Below are 11,751 nucleotides of genomic sequence, written 5' to 3'. Positions count from 1 at the left end.
TGAGAAGAATATTTTCTATAATGAATTATAATTCTCTAAGATTTAAAAATATATGTATATACATACATATATATGTATATGTGGAGTAGCCACATTAGGAGAAAAAACGTAAATTACAGTTAATCTACTGAAATGCTTTCTATAGTTCAATAGTAGCGTCTAAAAATCTAACCCAATTAATCAAAAATTTTAAGTGCTTACCATTAGTTTAAATATTTTTCATATATTTCCGTAATATTCTTCATTAAATTCCATTTTTGTTGTGCTCAATTTGCATCATTACTTTTTAAGAGTGGCAACCCTTTTCAAATATATATTCAAAAAATCGTTTTATAACTTATTAGTTTGTTTCTCATATTTTATTATTTTTTTAAATATAACTAAGTAAAGTTTTTAACAGGTGGCAACACTTCATCATAAACTTCCTCTCAAAAACTTTTATTTTAATCACCGCCTTGTGTGTTTTTAAACTATGTTATCAGTTTCTTACAATATTTTAATAAAGTTTTTAAAATTTTTAAGTAAAATTTGAAACAGGTGGCAGCACTTCATCATAAACTTTTCTTAAAAACTTTATTTTTATCACCGTGTTGTGTTATTTGTAAGCAATATTATCTAATTTTTCACTTAAAATTTTTAAACAGGTGGCAACCTTTTAATTTTATTTTCTTTAACGCTGTTTTTTTAACTATATATGTAGTTTCTTACTCATATTTTATTAATTTGTTCAATATAATTAAGTAAAATTTTAGACAGGTGGCAACACGTCATCATAAACTTCTGCTCAAAAACTTTTATTTTTATCGCCGTGTTGTGTTATTTTTAAACTAATTATCTATTTTTTAACTTCAAACCTTCAAACAAGTGGCAACCCTTTAACTGAATTTTGTTTTATACTTTTCAAATATAACCCCGAACAGTGCAAAAATAATATTAATTCACATTCACATAATTAGCTTCACTATGCTCTTCTAACATGATGGAATTTAGTTGCGCTACAAAATTGCAATGGGTCAGTAGTATTATGATTAGCAAAGTTAATCAAATCAAAACCATTATTTTTTAAAAGTGGCAACCCTTATCAAAAATAGGTCCGAAAAAAATCATTCTTTAATCATTTAGTTTGTTTTTTTCCAATGTAATTAAGTAAAATTTCCGACAGCTGGCAACACTTCGTCATTAACTTAAGTGGCAATCCTTATAAAAAATATACCTGAAAATTTGATTTTTACTTGCTATTTTGTTTTTTAATATACATAATTAAGTTAATAATTTTATGCAGGTGGCAACCCTTCATCATACACTTTTTCTCAAAAACTTTATTATAATCTTATTTTTAAAGTATATCATCTAATTTTTAACTTCAGACTTTCAAACAGGTGGCAACCCTATAACTTTCTTTTCTTTCTATATACATATCTAGTATTACGTCAAATAATATAAAAATAAAATTATGATCGGCTTAGCCCTAATTATAGTGATTCTTATTATAGAATACGGTAAACGTGACGGAATTTGGTTACGCTACAGGTTACGCTCGTTGCAATAGGTCAGTGGTAATACTATGAGTAAAAAAGATTTGCTTAGAAACTTAAAAATCAATAATTGGTATGGATGTATGAACCTGTAAAAGTTTGTGTAAAGAAAAGGTTCGTATAGGGCTGCAAATTCATATAAAATACTAAATATAATCTATTTATAAAACAAGCTGCTAAATACTTAAAATTTCCATCCATATAAACAGGCTATTGAAAGCTTCAATTGATTACGTATAAACAAGAATTTTATTAGGAAAAAACCTTTACGACATCAATGTAAAATTATTAAATGTTTAAGTTATTATTTTATGAGGACATTTCCATTAGGACGTGCTTAGTGCGCACAGAGCATGCTATTGTCCAAGCCAAGACATACTTTAACAGCTCTTATTTTTCTGTTTCTTTTTCATTTCGACAATTTTCACCTCTTTTATTACATTCTGCACTTTTTTGGCTTCGTTTTGCCTTCTTTGTCGTCTTCCTATTTGCCCCCGAGATCAATACTTTCGATGCACTTGGCTACTTTAGCACCTCGCACGTTTGACTTCTATTTTAAGACCGCATTTTTTCTACTCAGCGTCTCTTTCGTTGTTGTTGTTGTTGTGCGAAAAACGAAGTGCGACCGCCGTGTAGACCTCAAAACCATCGAGACCATTTCAAATGCTGGTGTTGCATTCTAAGTTTTTGTGTGCATCGATATTTTTAAAGTTCTCCTCTCATTGTTGTTGATATCATTTGTGATACTCAGGTGAGGGTGAGCGGTGTAGTCTTAGCTCCTACGTAGCTTGAAAATAGTTTGATTTTTTGCATGCTTTTCTGTTTTTCAAATCCTGCACGATTTCCATTTTAACTTTGCCAATTCCAACCGGTTGTTCCCGCTTCACTTGCTCGGCACGTTCTCTGCCGTTCCACACGCACGCGTTTCCTTGCTTCGATTTTGTTTGCCTCGACCGGTGGCTTGGCTTGTTTACCTGCATTGTGTGTGTGTTTTGCTCTGGGCTCTTATTTCTAGGCTCTGTTGCGGTGTAGCAGAATACAAAAAAGGATATTGGCTCAATTTGACAGTAGTGGCGAATAATTTGCTGGTCTCTTGAAATATCGTTCGCCGCCGCACTTTTCACTGGTTTTTCTTCTAAGGTTTATTGGAAAATGTGTGTATTTGTCGCTGGGGTAAAAGTGAGAGGTCGTAAAATGTAGTGTCGATAACAATTTGTGTTTTCTGTTGTTTGTTTACTGGTAAAAAGTTCTTACGATACAAATTCGGGTGGGAAAGTTTCAAAAATGGTTGTTCACTGGCAGTATTAGAGTAAAGAGTTTTCGTTTAAATAAAGTGTGATTTTTTAGTGCTTTGGGAGCAGAGTTTTTTCTTTAATTTTAGAAATAAATAAAACTAAATTTATCGCTGTATTTAAACTGGAACTTCGTTCTTAAAAAAAAATTAAGTAAAAAAGATATACTTTGATGTAGTTTTAATGTTGTACAGCGAAGATTAGCTTCCAGTTTTTGAAAAGCCAGCAAGTAAACATGAGACTTAATTTGATTCTTAATAGTATAACAATAATTAAGAAATATAATTTTCGATTCAAATGAAGCGGTGGATGACAATTGAAATCAATAATTTTTCTGTGCACCCGATGGGTTAACGTTAGGTTAGATTAGTATGCTAGGCTAATTAACTAGACTTGGACCAGTCTTGTTTATTCGCGAAACCAGATGGAGTTCCATCACTTAGTCCACGGTGACTACCCATCCTTGAGAATACTAGCGCTCGTCGCAAATTTCGCACCGTGTTTCTGTAGCCACTTCTATTGTGTGCCAGTGGGAATTTTGTGCATCTCTCAACTACCGCTTTACCCGCAACTGGTCTTTCCTAGCCAAACTCCTGCCTCGGCTGTCGTATATACAATGAATGGATTTACCAATGTTATACCATTCTTGGACCACTCTTCGTCAGCTATCTCATTAACCACGATGGCTTTGTGACTTGGTAGCCAGTAAAAGTGAATCCGTTTTGTTCTAGATGACGGTTATCCAAACCAAGTTATTGCCTGTTGGTACATAAAAGGCAAGCTCCATGGATCTTCGCAATAACTCTGCGAAAAATTTGTCACAAGGAACTTGGTTTCTACAAGACGCCGTATTCCAGTGAAAGCGGTATGTATTGAACGGAACAAATGGTAGTCAGAGGGGACAAAGTCTGAGCTGTAAGGCGGGTAAGGCAAAATTACCCAGACGCTATTTTCCAAATAGTTTTTAAACAGTTTCACAACATGAGTTCGAGCGCTGTTATGGTAGAAAATGATTGTCACTTGTCTAGTCATAAATTCTGGGTGTTTGCTTCAGCTTGATGAGTTAATGGCGGTGGTGTTCCTCCTCTGGTTCTGGTTTTACCGAAGCTCATAGTAGAGCACGCACTTCTGATACCCTGATACCGCACAATACAGAGCATTCCTGTGGCGTCTTGGGTGTTCATCTTTGCCTTTTATTTGGCTGATTGGCCAGGTTTCACATATGTTATTTTGCATTTAGAATGGTCCTATTAGATCTATCTACATTACCAGATACAATCTGACTTTAGTGTTTATGCAACATTCCTGACATGCACTCCCCGAAGATTTTTCCAAGCACAAAGAAACTCAAATGTATGACACATAATGAAAAAACGCTCCAGGGTATGTAAAGAATATTGAAACCATTGAACGATAATCCATCTCTTGGCAAACTGGACACACAACTACTGTGAGCACAAAATAGTAAAAGTTTTAATTTAAATTTCATACGAATGGTGGTTGAAAATGGACAATAAAACGTAAGAGATATTACCGGCATCGTTGGACTATCGAAAGTATCAGTTTAAACCATTTTGAGTGAGCATTTGGGCCTAAGAAAAGTGAAAGCACGAATGGTTTCAAAATAACTATTTTTTTTTTTAAACAGCGTCGCATGAACTTCTGTGAAACAATGCTTTCTGGCTTACAGGATGTCATGAAACGTATTATTACTGGCGATGAGTCTTGGATCTATGTTTACGACCCGGAAACAGACGATCAATCGGACGAATATCGTGGCAAAGGTGAGCCTAAGCCGAAAGAACCACTTCAAAGCAGATCAAAAATCAAGGTTCTGTAGACAGTTTTCTTTGATTATAGATGTGTGGTGCACTCCGAACTCCTTCCGACCGACCAAACTGTCAATAAGGAATACTATTTGATTTTTATGCGTCGTTTGCGCGAAGCTACTCGTAAAAAGGCCGGAAGTATGAACCGAAAACTGTTGGTTTTTCAATATTCCGAACGCTACGGGGAAACCGTTTTGAGTCCATTGAAGACACTAAACGTGACTCGCTGCGCGCATTGAAGGCTATTCCGGAAATTGGCTTTAACAACTGTTTCGAGGATTAGTAAAAACGTTGGCGTATTGGAGCCATATTAGTTCATATTTTTATGAATAAATTAAGAACTTTAAAATTATGAACAAAGTCTTACTATTTTTGCTCATGGTAACAGTTAAGGACCCAATAAAATTCATGCTTAAAATCTTTTATTAATCTTGTTGAATTTTTATTTATAAACCCTTCATTTAAGTAGAATTAACAGAGCTTTTATTTTATTTTTCTAGTTAATTTTACTGATTCCATTGTATGCTTTTAAGACAGAATTGCTGAAATTAAATGAAATTGCACAATTCTAGCATAAATGGTTTCAAGTTACTTATATGCATATATATGCAATGTTGTAACAAGCTCAACTTTTTCCTTTTAAATCATGATGAATTCGCAGGAATCAAACTAAAATTCCATTTTCAAGCAACAATGCCTGAAGGATATATACATATGTAAATGTATGTACGCATAATTTAATAAGCCTTCCATCACATGTGGTACATACATATATACACATGTATACCATATACTATACAAGTACGCTCGCATGTAGTTATATGTAAATAAGCGAAAGCATATGAAAGCTGCAACAGTTGTGTAATGAAAATGCTGCATTAATTTCGTATCCGTCTGCTAGACTTTATTACTATGAATAATCCTTTGGTTTAAAAATTTATGAATACATAAATATATTTATGCACTTGCTAGCCAATTTATTTTTCCATTTGGCTTAAATTTTTATCATTGTGAAATTTCCAACACAACTTTCGTTTACAGCTGCAGAGAGAGGAACTTTCACTGCCGCAAAAGTGTTGCCAATAAATTCGGAATTGCCAGTTGTGCACCGCAACATATGGAAATGTCAGTATGTATATACTTACATTTGTATGCTGATTTGCCACAATTTCACTGCTGACCCAATTTTCCTAAAAGTTGACAGCGACAAGCAATCACTCACTGACACATCTGTGTAAGTAAGCTGCAAGAGAGAGCGATTTCACTACATCTGTATTTTCGTGTATTATGTCAAAATGTAATTGAGAGACGATGAGCTTTGCTTTGACAATGCAAAGTTGTTCCTCGAGCATAATTTGATTTTGTGAAAATGTTCATTTTAGTTAACTGTATATGAAGAAGGATGAGAAAGTACAAAGAAGAGAATTAAGAAATTACGTTTTACTACAATTAAGATAACAAAATTAAAACGAAATATTAAGACTGTTTTTGAAAGTTAATAAGTTGTATAATCCAGATATAGAGAACCAATATATCTAGATATATAGAGGATGGAGTCATGTGTAGAAGTTCCCACAAGAAAAGGTATCTGATTGCCATTCAGTTGGGAGTGGCCAGAAACGATGCTTTTACATATGGCTAAAGCAGTTCACGAATCCGGTCTTTGACCTATCCTCTAGGTAAGCAGAAAATATCCGTTTGAAGGCGAGTTAAAAGGAAAAGGCGAACCATCCCCTCCATAGCATGGTGCGTTGGGTTTGGGATCCACCACTTAAAAAATGATACCAAAGAAAAGAAGAAAACAGTCTCGGAAGAGAAACCCCCCATGGCAAACGCATTTAAGTCATGCACATTTAAGTCATGCACATGGAATGTCCGTTCCCTTAACTGGGAAAGTGCCGCTGCCCTGCTGGTTGATGTCCTCGTTAGACTAAAGGTTGACATCATCGCCTTCCAAGAAGTGCGATAGACGAGTCAAGGACTGAAACGAGTAGGTCCTGGTGGTGAGGGATTCGTGGTGGTAGAAAGACTCCGTCGCCGAGTCCCGGCATTTAACCCGGTGGATGAACGTCTAGCCACAATCCGCATCGAACCAAAGTTTTACAACAAATCGCTGATTTGCACACACCCGACGAAAGAGAAGGACTATGTGGCCAAAGATGCCTTCTATGAGTGCTTGGAACGCAAATATTAGAGCAGCGCCCGCCACGGTGTCAATATTGTGATTGGCGACTTTAACGCCAGGGTGCGCATAACGGTCGATAATCTCAGCCTCCAGGAGGAAATGTCTTCAAATGGGTTGAAGCTGATCGACTTCGCAGGGCCCCAAAATATGGTTATCTGTAGTACAAGATTCCAGTATATGAAAATCCATCAAGCCGATCGATCGATCGTGTTGTGATAGACGGAAGACACGTCTCCAGTATTTTAGATGTGCGTACGCTCAGAGGTCCTAACACTCGGACCACTATCTTGTTGCAGCCAAGATTCGCACCCACTTCTGTGCAGCAACAAACGCACGTCAACAAACACAAGGAAGGTTTAAGGTCGAGAAGCTGAAATTACAACAGACTGCCGAACGATTTTCTACTCGGCTTGCACTCCTGCTCTCTGAAAGCACTCATCAACAACTCGGTATAAGGGAACTGGCCGACAAGGGTAATACTCGAAAACATACTCGTGTAGAATCCCCAGAGGTGATCTAGTCACCGATGTCCAGAGCATACTAAAATTATGGAGGGAACACTTCCTCAACCTGCTGAATGGCAGTGAAAGTATAACACCAGAAGATGGCAAACCCGATTCGCCAATCGATAAAGATGGAGCAGACGTTCCATTATCCGACCATGAAAAAGTTCGAATAGCCATTTAAAAAAAAAACATTCTACGAATTTATTCAGATATATTATAAAATGGAGAGAAACTTTTCTTATTAAATATGAAATATGTATATAGTATGTTTTATAAGTTTTCGATTACCAACGTCTTCAATATAATGTTTGTGTGCCGGACCGGAATGGCTTCTTCACTATTTGCACCATATTTAGTTCAGGACACTCATTTGCACTAGTAAGGCATCATATTTTTGCTATTGCTTGCCTTTCGATTTGCACTTTTTTCGCAATTTTCTAGTAACTGTTTGCTCAACAATGCACGAAACGCTGACATTAGTTTCTCTATTTGATTGCTTCCTTGTTTGGCCTTAGCCTGCGTCGCCTTTGATATGATAGCTTGCCAGCTTTGGCAAAAAGCACAAACGGCTACCACAAAGCCAACTTTGTGATGCGATGCAAATGCCAAGGAGTTGCTGCACTGGCTTTAGCCTGCCAAGTACCTTACATACATTTGGTAAATAAGTAGTTATACATATATTTGTATGTGTATGTGCACAGCATTACTGTTGACAGTTGACAGTAACTGCTTGATGCCACCTCCGTCCATTAGTGGTGGTGCGAGGCAGAGTGCAGCTGTGCATGTCTGCAGTTCGTTAAGAAAAATATGCTCACCGTTAGGTATTGATATGTCCGTATGTGTGTGTGTGTGTATGCATTTATGAGAAACGCCTCTCGCATGCTGAAGTGCTCGTTGCGCTTCTATTTGCTGATTGTCAACATGAAAATCAAACTTCATTGACTTTGGCGTTCATAGCTCTACTTTCGTGATGACTTTTGTGTTCCGCCAGCACACATACCTACATACAGGAATTTGTGTGGCGCATTATTGTAAGTTTGGAGTGGAATTCTTTGCTTGCTTTAAAGTTTGCTGAACTGCAGCGTTTTCGGCAGTCAACGTATTGAGCTTGTAATTGCCGGTGGTGGCAGAGGGGCAGAGGTTGTCATAAATAAATTTTCGTTTTCCAATTGAACATCTGCTGGAGACATGTTATTTCAAATGATTAGCTTTTATGCAGCGGGAGCTTGTGGTGTGTAAAAAAAGGAATGCATGGTCTGGATGCTTTTTTTCGATCATAAAAGAAAAATTTCTTTGTATTTGTGAGATGGATATAATAATATTTTACTTATGCTAGCAAATTGAGGAATTATTTTTTTTTTTTTGATGCAGAAAATTGCAAAGAAATTTTCAGATATAAGTGTTCTTAAAACTCAATAATTTAATAGTAAAGTAACTCCTTACATACATTTTTTTAAATAGTTGGCAACCCTGCCAAAAAAATTAATTTTAAATTTAAAAAACTTTTATTAGACTTCAGTTACCAGTGCATATTATTGTGTTTCTCGTATATTTTCTTATCTAAAAGCACCTCACAACTCAAAAATGTATTTTTTGAGAAAATTTTTCTTTTACTTGTTTGGTCTGATGATCATATTATAATTATGTTCTGAACAGGATAAAGTAAATTTGTCACAAAGTTATTAACTCTCTCATGGTAATGTCAGAGACCCTTTAAAATATATAAATATAAATGATCACCGTATCTTTCTGATCGGATTTAACCAAGTCCGTGGATCGATGAAAATCATGTTCTTGTGTGGAAAACTTTTTTGTAAAACCAGATATCTTCACGAAATTTGGCACAGATTATATTCTGCGGCAACAGTACAATCTCCAAACTAATTGTTCACATCGCACTTCTTTAGCAGGTAGTTGCCATACAACCGAAATTAACAATTTTTCTTGATTTTATTTTCATTCGTCATTTTAATTTAATATAACATTTCAACTACCTGACAACTTGATTTCAAATACTTTTTTGAAATATTTTAAATATTTTGTTTGTGTTACTTCTCTTATTAAATTAAATTTCGGATGGAAATATTATCCTAAACATATTATCCTAAAATTCTAAACTGAATTTCTTCATATCTTTGTTCGTAGAATAATGACTCGGCTTCTTTAATATCATTAAGAAAATAGCTAACCTTACTCTTACCTTAGCTTACCTTGCTGAACACATTCTCAGCTATGTACTGCCATTTGCTAAGCTCTAACTAACATTATATGCATGTTATTTATATTGTTGCCGTCCACCAAATATCGAATTATACAATTTAGTCTATGTTTCGCTTTTAATTTTCCGCCACTTTTCATTAATTAACGTATTAAAAGCGTTGCTTTTAATTGCGCGCTTATATAGTAGTGTGAACATAAGGTGTGCGCACTAACCGAAAGCTAGTGGTCAGCAAATGGCGGCTGCCGACACACACACACACACATATTGGCATACGCCACATTGTTCCGTTGCGGTTATGGCTGCGGTTACGGCTACTTGCTATGCGCTGGTATTTTTAATTTTACCCATTGACACTTGTTGCTTAATTAACGAATTAAGAGCAGTTTGCTTTGAAAAACAGTACGCCAGGGCGTATGATGAACATTTTGCGTGTTAGTTGCATTGCTGTGGTGGTGGACAGAGGTGAGTATTCGGTTAGTGGGTAGCAAAAATAATGTAAAAATTGAAGAATACTCTGCGGTGGGATGCTGGGTTGCTAGATATGGCAACAGCTTCGTGTACGCTTACCGTTATAATTAATTTATTTCGGAAAATTGTAATATTAAGCAGACAAGAAAAGGCGCATATAAATTAAATTAAGTTAATGGGTTTCTGAATTGAGATTGTGCAGAATTTTAGTTAGTCGTAAGAATTTATGGCACAAAATTTTGATATCAAGAGATATTTTCTCATATGTAATTTTCTGTCTAGTTTGGTATAACAGTTTTCTGTTACTAAATCAGCTCCGCAACACCTCAGAGTAGTTGGGGATTCTAAAATATTTTTCCAAAGCGTCGATTACGTCCGCTCATCTCGCTCTATTGAAGGCGTTTCGAACGTCTAATTTCGCCAACAGCCGCTATGCGGTTTCTACACTTTCAATGACGCGCATTTTATAGCTTCTGCCTGGATGATCTGCCTTTTCTGTGTTGTGTAGAGGAGAGTCCTCCAGCTGCGTTGATAGCCGCTCCGAGTCTGGGATTATGGAGTTTTTCCGCTGTGTCAAGCATGCATAGTAGACGGTGGCTAGTTGCGGCTCTTCAAAGGGGACTTGAGGAAGTTTTTGCGTCTGTTCTGGATCACTAGCTCTTTTTTCGTGTGTAGGGAAGAATGTGTTTACGATGTGGTCCATTTTAGCATCGGTTAAGTCGGGAGGCGTTGCTAAAACATTAAAGTAAATAAAATAAAATAATTAAATTGAATTAAAATAGATTAAATTAAACTTAAAATTAAATTAAATTAAATTAAATTAATTAAATTAAATTAAACTAAATTAAATTGAATTAAATAAATAAAATAAATTAAATTAAATTAAATATAAAATTAAATTAAATTAAATTAAATAAATAAAATTAATAAAATTAATTTAAAAATTAGAAATTAAATGAAATTAAACTTAATTAAATTAAATTAAAATAAAATAAATTAAATTAAATTAAATTGAATAAAATAAATGAAAAGAAATGAAATGAATTAAATTAGGGTAATTAAATTAAATTAAATTAAATTAAATTAAATTAAATTAAGCTAAATAAAATAAATTAATTAAATAAATAAAATAAATTAAATTAAATTAAAATGAATTAGAATTAATTTAAATTAAATTAAAATAAATTAAATAAATTAAATTAAATTAAATTAAATTGAATAAAATAAATGAAAAGAAATGAAATGAAATTAAATTAAACTAAATATAAATTGAATTAAATTAAATTAAAATTAATTAAATTAAATAAATTAAATGAAATTAAATTAAACTAAATTAAATTGAATTAAATAAATAAAATTAAATTAAAATGAATTAAATTAAATTAAGTTAAACTAAATTAAATTAAATTAAATTAAATTAAATTAAACAAAATAAATGAAAAAAGAAATGAAATTAAATTAAAATAAATTAAATTAAAATTAAAATAAATTAAATTAAATTAAAAAAATAAATTAAATTAATTAAATTGAATTAAATAAATAAAATAAATTAAATGAAATGGAATGAAATTAAATAAAATATAATAAAATAAACTAAAATAAAAAAAGTAAATTAAATACAGGAGAACATAGGCCCGCTTAGCTTAAAAAATCGCTATGAAATTCTTTATGTGCTGAATATGTGCCAGTTTAGTATCCGCTAGTCCACACATTGT

The sequence above is a fragment of the Bactrocera tryoni genome, chromosome 3 (genome assembly GCF_016617805.1).
Source record: "Bactrocera tryoni isolate S06 chromosome 3, CSIRO_BtryS06_freeze2, whole genome shotgun sequence".
Classification (NCBI taxonomy): Eukaryota; Metazoa; Arthropoda; class Insecta; order Diptera; family Tephritidae; genus Bactrocera; species Bactrocera tryoni.
This window is presented reverse-complemented; position numbering follows the sequence as displayed.